The 13719-nt window shown below is 38.0% G+C and overlaps 1 protein-coding gene across 3 annotated transcripts in view; it reads right to left on the bottom strand.

Moving 5' to 3' along the window:
• The window catches only part of LOC118984192 (zinc finger X-chromosomal protein-like), a 54470-nt gene extending 41275 nt beyond the window's left edge, over positions 1–13195 (bottom strand). Inside the window, exon 1 of one of the 3 annotated variants that reach the window (XM_037041965.1) lies at positions 12955–13195. The gene's annotated coding sequence lies outside the window, so the exon portion shown is untranslated. The remainder of the gene's footprint in view (positions 1–12954) is intronic. The other 2 variants (XM_037041964.1, XM_037041963.1) reach the window with 2 other exon arrangements.
• Positions 13196–13719: the final 524 nt, after the last annotated feature.

The following is a 13719-nucleotide window of genomic DNA, read 5'->3' as shown; positions in this document are numbered from 1 at the left end:
CAAAAAACTGTCAGCTCTAATAAACAAATGTAGGGGAGTTGCAGGAAACACTATCAATGTACAAAAAACAGCTGGATTTCTTTGTTAACAATGTATAATTTAAAAAAAAATAATCATATTTTATAATTTAAAATAAAATAATAATTTGAATTTTTTTCAAACTATAAAAGTTTGAAAAAACCGAAAATGACACAAATAAATTAAAAGATATCCTATTCATGTGTAGGAAGAATTAATTTTGCTAATGCTATACCAGGGGCATCTACAGATTTAAGGCACTCCCACTAAAAATTTCAGTGGTACTTTTCACAGTAATAGTAAATACAATCCTAAAATTTATATGAGCCATAACAGAATCAAGAGCCCAGATAAAATAAAGCTCATACATAACACAAGCAAATAAGACTTTAAAAGGAAGATGGGGATACCACTGTGGAAAGAAGAGTCTTTTACCAGTGGTGGGAAAACTGAGTAATTACAGGTAAAGAGCAAAAGTAGGCTCTGTTTCTTAAAACCATTCACAAAAATTAACTTGGAATGTATTAAAGACAAATACTAGACCTGAACCTTAAAACTCCTAGAAGTAGTAATAGGTAAAAAGTCTCCAGATATGAATCTTAGCACTGTTTTTTTTGAGATGACATAAAAAGCATAAACAAGAAAGGTAAAAATTAAAAGTTCCAGCAAAGATGGAGGCATAGGCAGAAACACTCTATGCTTCCTCGCACAATCAAAAGATTAAAATCAAAAGATTTAAATTGGTAACAACCAATTTAAAAACAATAAACAATCAGAAATGTCAGAAAATCAAACTGTGTTGAACTCCAACAACCAGACAGTTAAACATTCACCCAGACAGGTAGGAGGGCCAGAGACTAGCAATAGAGTAAATAAGAGGTGCTGCAACAACATGGCAAAGTGGTGTATCTGGCAAGAGCAAGGCAGAGGCAGGTACACTAGATTCAAAATCTCCAGCTGTAAAATACTGTGGGCACTGGAAGGGCAGCAGAAACTCCCAGTCTCACAGGAGAGTTAGTTAGAAAGTGGGGCTACAGCAGAGCAAGCCTGCTACAATGTTCCTTCTCTGACCCCTCCTCACAATGCAGCCAAGAGGGTTGCCCTGCCTTGACCAATACCTAAGGCTCCACCCCCTTACAAAATAAGAAGTGTGCCAGGACAAAGAAATATGTCCCAAATAAAAGAACAACTCAAAACTCCAAAAAAGAGTTCAACAACAAGGAATAGATAACCTATCCAATGCAGAGTTCAAAATACTAATGCTTACAAAATCACGATGCTCACAAAAATGATTGAGCTTGGTCACAAAATGAAGAAAGAAATGACAACTGTAACAAAGTGAAATAAAGGAAAATGTACAGGACCCAACAGCAAAGGGAGGAAAACCTGACTCAAATAAACAATTTGGAGAAGGAAAAAATAAAAACACAAGGGGAATAGAATTCAAAAAATTGAGGAGAGGCTTAGGAACCTCTGGGACAACTTTAAACATCCCAACATCTGAATCATAGGGATGCCAGAAAGAGAACAAGAGCAAGAAAATGAAAACTTATGTGAACAAATAATGAAGAAAAATTTCCCAATCTGGCATAAAAATAGATTTTCAGGAAGTCCAGAAAGCTCAGAGAGTCCCAAAAAATTTGGAGCCAAGGAGGAACACACCAAGGCACATCATAATTACATTACCCAAGATTAAAGAGGAGGAATCTTAGAAGCAACAAAAGGAAAACAAGAGTTACATACAAATGATTGTATAAGACTCCCAGCTGATTTCTCAAAAGAAACCTTGCAGGCAAAAACAGGCTGGAAAGAAGTGTTCCAAGTCATGGAAGGCAAGCACCTACATCTCAGATTACTCTATCCAACAAAGCTTTCATTTAGAATGATAGGACAGATCAAGTGCTTCCTGGATAAGGTCAAGTTAAAGGAATTCCTCATTGTCAGGCCCTTATTATATGAAACATTAAAGGGACTTATCTAAGACAAAGAAGACACAATATGAACAGTAAAATGACAACCAACTCCTATCAATAACCAACCTTAAAAAACAAAAGCTAAGCAAACAACTAGAATAGAAGCTGATTCACAGAAATGGAGATCACCTGGGGGTTATCAGTGGGAAGAGGGAGAAGGAGAGGACAAGGGGAAAGGATAAGGAATAAGAAGCATAATTGTAGGTAGAAAATAGTCAGGGGGAGGTTAAGAAACAAAGAGGCCACCCTCACTGGTGTAGATCACTGGACTGAGCATGGGCTGTGAACCGAAGGGTCCCAGTTCGATTCCCAGTCAGGGCATACACCTGGGCTACAGGCCCGGTCCCCAGTGGGGGCAATATGAGAGGCAACCACACACTGATGTTTCTCTCCCTCTCTTTCTCCTTCCCCTCCCTCCCTAAATTTTTTTTAAAAAATTAAAAATAAAGAAATGCCAAAGTACTTGTATGTATGACCCATGGACACCAAGTGGGAGAGGCTGCAGGGCAGAGAGTGGATAAAGGGGGAAAAAACTGGGACAACTGTAAAGCATAATCAATAAAATATACATTTAAAATGGGTACATCAAAGTAAAAGGCTTCTGCACCAGCAAAGGAAACCATTAACAAAGTAAAAATGGCAACCTACAAAATAAAATATTTTCAAGTAATAGATCTGATATATCTGTGAGATCAATACCCAACACATATAAATAAAGTCATACAACTCAACGGAAAAAAATCCAACTGATAAATAGGCAAAGGAAATTAATTTTGTCAACTAGGACAAACTATGCTAATAGGTACATGAAAACTTGCTCAATATCATTAATTAGGGAAATGCAACCCACAATTTCCCTGTGAGATATCAGGAGAATTTCCCCTGTATTCATTAAAAAGGCTATAATTAAATAAACAAGAAATGATACTGTTGGGAAAATGCAGAAAATAAAACTTGTGTGCACCCCTAGTATGACTGTCAATTGCTGTAGCCTCTATGGAAAACTAAAAAAAAAAATGCTACTACCATATAATCAAACAATCTCAGTCTGGAAATATATTTTTAAAAAAGTGAAATTGCTATGTCAAAGAATTATGTGCACTTTCATGTTTACCCAAGTATTATTTAGAATAGCCCAGACATGGAAACAATCCAAGTGTGCATTAATAAAATATACATGCACATAAGTACATATATATTTACACTATGTAAAATATGTGTATATATCAAGAAAGAACTACTATCCTTTGCAACATCATGGATGGAGCTGGAAAGCATTATGCTGAGTGAAATAAGCCAGGCGGTGAAAGACAAATACCATATGATATCACCGTTAACATGAATATAAAAACAAAACAAACAAGCAAGCAAAATGTAACCAAAGGCACTCAAATACGGAACAGGCTGACAGGGTCCAGAGGGGAGAGGGGAGAGAATCATAGGGGAAAAGGGGATGGACTCACATGAACAAGTATAAAGGACACATGGACAATAACTAAGGGTGGGGGTGGAAATGGAAGGTAGGTGGGGAACACTGCGGGAGGGTGTGGGCAGGGCTGGGAATAAAAGTCAGAAAACTGTACTTGAACAAGAATTAAATAAAAAAAAATTTTTTAAATAAAAAATGTGTATATATCATATAGAATGGAAGATAAATTATTCCACTATACATGTTTATTTTATATAGAACATTTTATATAAAATGTTTATAAAATAAAATGTAAACCTTTTATATCTATAAAATGGAGTATTATTCATCATAAAAGGGAAGGAAACCCTGCTACTTGCTCAACATGGATGGACCTTGAGGTCATTACTCCAAGTAACATAAATCAAAATGAAAGACAAATACTAAAAAAGGCCAAATCACAGAAACAGAGAGTATGATTATAATTCCCAGGGACAGGAAGATAGAGTAAAAGGGAAGCTCGTGGTCAAAGAGTACAAACTTCTATTTAAAAGAGGGATAAATTATGACACCTTAAACTTACGTTATGTGTCATTAACATTTCAATAAAGGGGAGAGACATGCAGAATAATCTTTTAATTATCTTTACTTTTTCTTTTAGAATTTAAAAAGATAACTCTGAAATTCTCTCCTTCCACCCCCTTTTTTTAAAGCAACATTCTGATTTTCTTCTCACCTTTTCCCACTGCAGGCTATTGTCCCCTCTCACCCCTTATTGTAGTGTTGCCCAGGATTGTACATCTACCCAGCTTTTCTTGTTTCTCCTTATTCCCACAGCTTCAAATACCATGCTCAAAAAGATAATTTCCAAAATCCACAAACTCTATCACTTCTTCTGGACTGTATGCTGAATTATTTTTATTTGAATAAAACCCAACTTCTCTTGGCAAAATCACTATCTTTTTCTTTCCTCCCTGTTAGTTGAGCTATAATCTAGTTCATTCTTTCTTCACCATTTAATATCTACATATCCTGATCTCTGGATGAAAATATTCAGTCAAAAGGCCTTGCTTTTTTAGGACACATTCTCAAGACACACACCAAGAGACAAGGAACCCTATTATAAGAAAGAACTGATGTCAATTTTGAGAAGCACTCATGCAATCTTCAGGAAGACGAACACTCCCAAATCACTACTTCTATCACGACACTCTGCTCAGATGCTTCATCACTTCCTTATTACTTAGTGGTCTCTACAATACGAACCAAAATTAACCCAAGAGACTTATTACTACTATCATCCAATTTTGCAGCCTAAATGGCCAACATACACTTCATGCCTTTCATGTTTCCTTTAACACTTCTATGGCTTTTCACATCAAGGAATTTACTGGGAGGTGAGTTATGCCTATTCCACTGCTCTAAGTAGAATCAATAAATACAAGTCAATACTACACAGATATTTACACACGTGGGAAGAAGCTAGTGATATCAGGGACTTTGGGGTTTGTAAGAGTAACCAAGCCCTGGCTGGTGTAGCTCAGTGGAATGAGCGCAGGCCTGCGAACCAGACGATCGCAGTTCGACTCCCCATCAGGGCACATACTTGGGTTGCAGGCCAGTTTCCGACAGGTGCCAGTTCCCTGCAGGGGATGCACGAGGAGCAACCATACATTGATGTTTCCTTCCTCTCTCTTTCTCTTCCCCTCTAAAGATAAATAAATAAAATATTTTTAAAAAAAGAGTCACTGAGGTTTTATTTAAAAAAAAGTAACCATATCACAGAGTCAACCAAATAAGCCACAGATCACTGAATCCTAGCAATAAAGAAAAATAAAAAAGAGATCAAGTGAAAATCTACCACTAACTTCCAAGCTGCACTCTAGGACCTTTCTGCAAAGTTGGCTACTAACTGAAAACCTTCCAAATAAGGGTCAACCTCAGCCCAGTGGCTCAGCTGGCTGAAGCAATGTCCCATTCAGCAAAAGGTATGGGGTCAATTCTTGGTCAGTGCACACACCTATTTTGTGGGTTCAATACCCAGTTGAGACCTGACTCTCTCTGCCCCTACCCCCACTCTCACCTTCTCGCTCTCTAAAATCAATGAATTTACCCTTAGGTGAGGATTAAAAAATAATATAGTCAATTTCAACTTCATATCATATGCATTTTCTAAGATATAGTCTGGCATATGACAATAGATGCCTACCTATACTTGTTTCAGTTGCACAAAACAATCATTGTTCAACAGTGTACTTAATAAATTATTTTCCCCTCTACATCACCTGAAAAAAAACTAAGATATGGAAAAAATTTTTCCTGTACTGCAAAGATGACCACCTTACTTGAACAACCTTTCTTGGGAAAGATATGCCAACTGTCTTCAATAATTAGGAAATCATATTCTTAAAAAGACTGTATTCCAATGAGGACCCACAACTGTGATAAACATGAAAAATTATGGTTTGATGCTTTAACTGAAAGCACTTCAGTTAAAGTCAATTTCAATGAAATTGACAATAATTTACAGCAAGAACTATGCCCAGACATGAGCTGAACAGAAACTCAAGTAAGCATGATAAATCAAGAAACCAAGTCTAAAGATTAGATGAGCAAAGCCCACTGTTATGTTATCAAAAGCCCTGAAAACACTTTATCTCAAACCTAGTATTACCTAAATCTCAGTTTAATGTACGCCTGAGCTGAAAGTTATCATCTTGAAAATACTGACTCTGAAAATTAAGATCATGAGACTCCTGGGAGAAGGCACCATGGAAAAAACTATAGCTGTAATGCAAATAAAGGATTATGAGAAATCCAGCAAATATGCAAAAACATTTTCCATTCTTTAAAATAATACCACTATCCATATAAGAGTTTAGCAATACTTTATCTGTTAAGATACTGATGACTGCCCTGGCTAATGTAGCTCAGTGGATTGAGCACAGGCTGCAAACCAGAGGGTCACCTGTTCGATTCCCAGTCAGGGAACATGCCTGGGATGCAGGCCAGGTCACCAGTGGGGGCCATGTGAGAGGCAACCACACACTGATGTTTCTCTAACTCTCTTTCTCTTTCCCTTTCTCTCTATAAATGAATGAATGAATGAATGAATGAATGAATGGAATCTTTTTTAAAAAGATACTAATGACTACAATTTTCCCGTTATTTATATTTCATAAATCCTGATTCCTAAATAGTCTTATGTTATCTCTTCTGAGCAAATTTCAAAACAGTGCTTATTTACCATTATTTTTAAATGAAGTATATGCTTGATAAAATGTATGCAACAATCAATTTCCTGATTCTGGTCTCCCAAACATACATTAATACTTTTACTTATAACTTTAAGTTTTTCTCCTCATATCATTCATACTCAGGAAACAATGACTTACATTATATAGTCAGGAAGTATCAAATTGGTAGAAATTAAAGAGAAGTAAATTCGGAACAGAAGTTTTCATAGGAGGAAATTAAAACTGGTGAAAAGTTGGGTAATGCAAGTATTTATTGCATGATGATTAGTAATTCTGCAAAGCCTCTGAAAAGACTTCAACATCTTTGAACTTTTCTAAGGGCAATTTATTCTACCTTCAGATGTACTGTTTGACATGTATTAGCAGCAATCCATGTAGATGTAATCTAATAATGGATATGACTCATTTGAAATGATAAAAATAAGCAGTTCATAATTACCGCAGGCTGTGAGATACACATTTATGTATCTCATGACTGCTGTCTGGGCAAGAATGATACTCAGACCCCATTAATTGTAAAACACATAGATTTTGGAAATGTAAAAATATGAGGGAAGTGCACATCAGAACATATAAAATATGGTTATGCATATAATCATTCAAAGTTGCATGATCACTACAAAAGTCAATAGTTTGTTGCAATTTATAACTGGAAATTATAATTTTTTAAACCTACTATTCACTATGCTAAGAAAATATTACATAATAGAGCATGGCAGTTAGTAAACATAAAAGGCTATAGAAATAAGACATATTTTGTTCATTAAAAGCACATTATCTTACAGACTTCATGGAAATACAAACTCTAACAATTCTCCCAACTGAAAAAAGTGACTCTAAAATAAGCGAAAGAAGAGAGAGAAACAATTCTAAGGGAGATAATTTATACTAAAACTTTAATTGTAAAACTATAGTTTTATAAACAGGGTACACATATAGGCAATGGTACAATGGAACCAAAATAGACAAACCTGAAACATAGGACTCCCTTTACACTTTAATTTGAAAATATCAAAAAGATTTTAACAACATAAGTTACACTGTTACCATTTTGAATATTATCCACTGACAAGAAGCATACTGTAATGCAGAGGTTCTAACTTTTCTGACCCTGACCTGCAAGAAGCAACATATTTTATATCATGGTCCAATAAATTAACACAAATAACATATGTATTTGTGCATATAAAAAAATTGAGCCCTGGCCAGTGTGACTCGGTGGACTGAGTGCCAGACTGCCAACCATAGGGTCACCCATTCAATTCCCAGTCAGGGCACATGCCTGGGTTGCAGGCCAAGTTGCCAGTAGGGTGAGCTCGTGAAGCAACCACACACTGATGTTTCTCTCCACCCCCCTTCTCTTCTCTCTAAAAATAAATGAATAAAATCTTTTAAAAAATTGAACATATATGTTATAAAAATAAAACTAAAGCTATCTAATTTAAAGACAGTTTTTACTCATTTTAAAACATTTTTAGTATAACCATAGTATTAAACTATTTTCAAAATTAATTTCTGTCAATCTCTTTAATGTCTAGCTTAAAGGCCAGGTGAATGCACGCATTCAACTTTGCTTCCAATTTCGTTTGACACCATGTCACTAACCCATTGAAAAACTCAATGGGGTACACTATAATACTAATGGAAGAATGAAGGTCTAAAGATAAATAACTTCTTAGAATTGTTATGAAAACAGTTTTCCCCACACAGATACCCTAAAGCATCAAGAGAACCCCAGGACTCTTGAACCACATTTTAAAAACCACAAATTTAGATGCACACATAAGATGGATGTATTTCCAAATCCTACTCTTAGTGTAAAATACATAAAATGACACATTTAATGTGATAACCTATTTGTAAACAGTTCTGGGTGTACAAACCTGACACTAGTTATTTTAGGGGAAAAAAGAGAATTGGGATGGAGTAAAAAAACCTTTAACTGCATCTGTAGGATTTCATTTCTTTAAATTAAAAAACACACAAAGCAAAAATGAAATAAAATGTTATAATTTGTCATCTCTAAAAGATGTATTTGTATAACTATGAAACATTTCATAATTTAAGTGTCACTAATTTAATGTAAATTATGTTACTCTATTTTTAAAAAACCTTCTTTCTTTGATACTTTGGTATGTTGCTCTCTTAAAATTTCTCTTTCACTGAGGCAGGTTATAACATAGTAACTCTATATGTTGTGCTGTGTAATAAGAGATCTGTATTTCATAAAATGTTTTGAAATATAGCTTGGTAATAATTATGGGCTGCCCTCATTTGTTATTAGGGGAGGTTAATGGAAGGCAGATGTTTCTGAGCTTACTTTTATCTGGTTCCTTCATAACAAAATGTATGTTGTGTGCTTTAATATTTATATACTCTATCAAAAACACAGTATCACTTTAGGTACTTAATTTCATTGAAAAGCTACTGAACTCCCTATAAATCTCAACTCATTTATTTTTTTTTTTAAATTGAAACAATGTCCATGTGACAAATCATTTTGCTAAGGGGTAACACAGAATGAGAACTGCCTACAATTAGAATCTTCCAAGTTTAGTGAAAACTTAACAGATTTAATGCTAAAGTAAAGATAATGTAAATCACTTCTATGTGACAGAAGAGTAAGCCTACAGAAAAGAACCACAAACAGCCCAAACTGGTGTAGCTCAGGGGATTGAGCTCGGGGCCTGCAAACCACACGATCACGGTTCGATTCCCGGTCAGGGAATATGCCTGGGTTGCAGGCCAGTTCCCAGCAGGGGCCGCACAAGAGGTAACCATACATTGATATTTCTCTCTTGCTCTCCTTCCCTTCCCCTCTAAAGATAAATAAATAAAATATTTTTTTAAAAAAAGAACCACAAACAGGAAGAAATCAAAAAGTAGGTGTTTTAGAAACTTTAGTAAAGAAAGTATTTTCAATAAATATTGATCACCTACTATATGTCAGATAAATTTATTTCAGCAATATTGAGTTTGAGGAATCAAGAAGAATCTTGGTAATGTTCAGTAGGTGACTGGAAATGCTAGAAGACATCACAGCTGGCATAGTAAGAGACTGATGTCAGGGGAGAAGATTGGAGAAAAAAGGACAGAGAACTCAAAGGAGTACTCACATTGAAATCATGAAAAAACGAACCATATTAGAGAACACTCTAAGTTTCTGGAACCAAAGTATTTTTATGGCACATACCTGTTAAAAGCAGATTAGTTGCACAATTCAGAAAATAAGTTTAGAAACAAATCAGATAATGAGATATAATACAGATGAAAAGAAAGACAAGACAGATGAAATTATTATTAGATTAACAATGAATACTTAGAAGGAAAACTGAGTCACTAGTGTCAGAGGACAGCAAAAGGCAGAGCAGCTGGGCTTGGAAGGAGGGCATTCTTACAGCAAAAAGAAAGTCTAGGCAGAAATAGAGAAAAAGCTAAAAATATCAAGTATTTACATCACATGGCCATTTATCTTTCTCAGTTAAACAGTAATTACAAGGTTGAGAAATTTCAAAGTTGTGTTTAAGAAAAATAATAATGTTTGAAATTAATTGCTAGTGTGTGACAGTAATGAAAATGACTAGTGAAAATTCAAATGCTAATAGGGTCAGAGAGTAAGTATTACAAAAAGCACGGTACGCTTTACTTTAAAAAAAAGAAAGCAAGCTGCACTTATTCAAAAAACACACATCTCATTTAGCCAAGAGAGCAGGCTAATAAAATACTCTACTTATCAATTTTCCAGATCATCCAAGCCTACCCCCTTAAGCAAAAGAAGTTAAAAGTTTTCATTTGACCATTTTTATGTAAATGTTTTAGATTACACACTTACCTGTCTTAATTATAAACGAGTCTAATTTACTCTTAATATTGAATATCTATTGCTGCTGTACTGTAACACCTGCTGCTGCTGTACTATACTGCATACAACTCTATCTTTAGAGCTCTTCTATGTCCTTTCTAGCTGTCAAGATAGAAAGCAACTACTTGTACAATTTATGTTTAGCCTTACTACATCAACAACTAAACTGCTTTAGCAACTTACTTCTAGTTTGCTTTCTGGGATCCAGTTTCTTAAACTTTTCTAATCATGGCCCTTTGTGATAAATATGAGAATCTCTCTTAGGGCATCACTAATTGACCTGTTACAGTGTAGGAACAAATGAACTATAAAAGCTTAGCTTAGTGAAGAGTAATAAAAAAGATTATTTTCATGCTCTAGGTAGGCAGCTCAGTTGATCAGAGCATAATCCCAATCCACTAAGGACGTGGATTTGATCCCTAGTCAGGGTACATATAAGAATCAACCAAGGAATGCCTAAATAAATGGAAGAACGAATCATTTCTGCCTCTCTCCCTGCCTTCATCTCTCAAAAAAAATTTAAAAATTAATTTAAAAAAATTTTCACGAGAGATATTTTCACCTGGGAAAAGGAGGTTTACATAAGGCCAACTGAAAGCTACTGTGTTTTTAGGAATTACTCATTAGTTTTCAAACTTGCTTTCTAAATTATCTTTGTAATTTTCAACCGCGGTAAATAAAATTCTGTCCACCGAGAAAAAAAATACGTCTGAGATTTATTTGGTGTTTGAATTCAGTTCAGAAAAAAGGAACAGGCGAACAGAGGAAAGGAATCATTCAAGAAATATAGCATTCTTGATATATTTGTAGTAACGAAAAAGTGATGAAATTGTTTGTCAACAGTGAAACGTTCCAACAGACCAAAACTGCTAAATGAATCTGAAGTTTAGCTCAGGTGCTCCATCACTTTGCTCGTTTCACCATCTGCCTTTTTTCTAGCCAAATTTCTTCTACTTTCCTGTCTGTGCTCCAGCCAAAGTAAAGTTTTTGTTGCGTTTTGAATATGCAGCCTTACAATGCCCACTCTTCTCCCTCCTCCGTGCAACAAAGTCTTAGCCTTCTTTCAATTTACCTTCCCAAACTACGACATAACTTGAAAAACATCTAATCCTGTCCTGATCTTCCAATTTTAAGCCACTTGATGTACACTTTAAGAATCTCTTCTTTCGAGTAGTGCATCCACATTTCTGGCCTCAAGAGTTTACTAAGTTGAACAGTACGAAATCTAAACTAGTATAACGAATAGAGCTGTACCTTACATTTTTCAAGATGACAGAAAATCTCGCACCAAAGTTCATTAACGAGTAAACAATGTACATTTTGCTGTATCTGAGTAAAAAAAAAATTTCCATTATCTCAGTAAATGATCATTAAAGTAAATAAATATAGGTTGTCAATGCAACTTTTCCGTTAAAAAAGAACTAGTCTTCACATAGTCCTATGCTTTCAACCTTGCCAAATGCGATTTTACCCCCTTATTAAACAAGGGTGGTGGTAACTTCTTTCCATAAAATTCTATTGTTTTTAATCAGATACTTGGGAAGGCAACTTTTGAAAAACAACCGCGCAAGGGGCACCCTATCAACCACGAATCACTGTTTAGATTAAGGTGAAACTCCTTATCGTTCCATCTGCTTTGCGGAACCAAACTTCCCCTGGCTGCCAGAGCCCAACTCTTCGCTAAGAGACGGCGCAAGGACCTGGGGGGGTGCCTCAACTCCATTAAAACACAGGGGAAGCAACAAGCTGTCACTGGGCGGCGCCACCCAGGGAGAAAGGTGGCGCTGCCGATGGACGCAGCAGCTCACCACCGCCTCTGCAACGGCAATGGCGTAGCCACTGAAGCAAGCACGCCCCCTTCGCACCCACACAGTGTGTGCTGCGCGAGGCCCCCGAAGCGCGCCACCGGCCAAGGCCGCTCCCCCTTATTGGCTGTCGCGGAATTTTCTCTTCAGACAGAGCATTTAAGATGGCGGCTTCCTCGCGCGGCTATCCCATAAATGGTCCTCAGCAGTAAGCCTCCAGCAGTCGCCATTTTGTCCCCCATCCTTCCCCCACCCCTCGCCAATATTTACATAGCGAAAATTCGGCCGGCTGCGGCCTTCAGCTCAGGCCTGCAGCCTTAGCCAAACAACCGGGCCTGGACGCTGCGCGGTGTGGGGCCGACTGCGGCGCCTAGCCAAAGCCCCTTTTGGCCTGCGGAGCCATCAGGCAACCGTTTCCCAACCCCCTCCCGTTTACAAGCGTGACACCACCACCATTCTGGAAAGCCGAGCTCCTCCCCAGGCCTAACTGCGGCCTTCTCGGGCCCTCGGCGCCACGCGCTCAGCCGTCCTGCCTATCGGGCAACAGCGCCTACCAGGCCGCGGACTAGGCCAGAACCAGGCCCCCGCACGCGCGCTAGGCCCTGCAGCCACGGCGGCACCCGCAACTCACCAAACCTGGTACCGGCGGTTGATGTCGGTGTTGGATGCTGCAGGCCTCCCTTTCTCCAGTCCTGGGCCTGGAGAATTTCGGCTGGCGGGGCGGGAGGGGCGAGGGAGGGAGGAAGGAAAGAGGAGGGGCTGAGCTCAGAGCAGACAGAAAAAGGTACAACTCCCGGCCCGGGCCTTCCGTCAGCACGTCACGTCACTGCCCGGCAGAGAGACCCAGGAAAATGCGGCAAGCTGGAAGTACCCTTTCCGCCCAGTGGGTTATCTAGGGTCTGGCGATTCCAAACCGAGTAGCCTCGCCGCGATGGCGTTTCCCCCGGCTAAAACCTCTTTTAAATGTCTTTTAGTCCTCTGCTTTCCCGCCCGCTGCCGGACACGCGTTGCATTCCCCGCCTGAGCATAGAGCCAGCGCTAGGCCTGGGCTGTCCTGGGCCCATGGTACCATCTCTTCTGGGCCGCGGTGGCCAGCCCGGGCACTCCCGGGAGACCTGACTTCCCCTTCCTGGCCGAGTTGCCAGTTCAAATTATTTACAGGTCCATGGATGCTCCCTCATAATAAATGTGTTTCCTTCATCCCGTGGCTGGCAAAGATAAATTTAGCAACCTGGGTAGTCCCCTGCTGTCATGTGTGTATGTATTTCAGATATATATATTTTTTGAAATAAAATGAAAGTAGGCTTGCCAAGTGCAAGTGGTTATGTGTCAAAGGGGAGGGAATCTAGAGCAACTGTGCAACCCTTCGATTTTAAAACTAATGTCAGAGAACCTG

This window comes from Sturnira hondurensis, unplaced genomic scaffold, assembly GCF_014824575.4.
Source record: "Sturnira hondurensis isolate 20B ecotype Veracruz unplaced genomic scaffold, ASM1482457v3 Scaffold0003440, whole genome shotgun sequence".
NCBI lineage: Eukaryota > Metazoa > Chordata > Mammalia > Chiroptera > Phyllostomidae > Sturnira > Sturnira hondurensis.
Note: the sequence above shows the minus strand (reverse complement) of the source record. Positions and strands in the feature narration are given on the sequence as shown.